Below are 651 nucleotides of genomic sequence, written 5' to 3'. Positions count from 1 at the left end.
ATTTTATCCCACCAAATCTTTATATGATCAGTTGCTTTTAACCTAGTTGTATCTATTTAGTATTTGAACTATACTTATAATATGCTGAAAGGTTTTATTGTTAAGACATGTGTATTACTAAACATGTATGTGCTGATTGACTGATATACAAAGTTGTAATGGTTAGCTTCGACATTTACCAAAATAAAAGTCTTCCTTAATGTGAGTTGATGAGATTTGTTAGACTTTCCATTGATTTCTAAAAGGATTTAGTTGAATAGCCAATTGTGTCAAGGTCATTGTTTACTGAGTGCGAATCTTTTACCAGCATATCAATGCAAATGAGCTAGTAGTTAGACAATGAATATTTATCAGCACAGAGATCAGGCAGAAAGACGTGTCACAAATCGGCTGGCAGATCATTCAAGTGCCGCCTTTTGCTATTTCTGAAGCCAATTGGCTTTGAGTGACTACTCAAAGCATATATACGCAACCATGCCGAATGGCTATTTACATGGTAAAGTATATCTATGTATGTCTACTGGCTATTCACTTACATATGTATGCGTGCAGCAAATAAAAAGACAACAGAATAATACATAGCATGATGATTGGCTAATCCACAGCATCAAAGGCAGTTCATGCCAGCGAGAGTCACTATTTGGACCTGTT

Source organism: Watersipora subatra, chromosome 10 (genome assembly GCF_963576615.1).
Source record: "Watersipora subatra chromosome 10, tzWatSuba1.1, whole genome shotgun sequence".
NCBI classification, from domain to species: Eukaryota; Metazoa; Bryozoa; class Gymnolaemata; order Cheilostomatida; family Watersiporidae; genus Watersipora; species Watersipora subatra.
Note: the sequence above shows the minus strand (reverse complement) of the source record.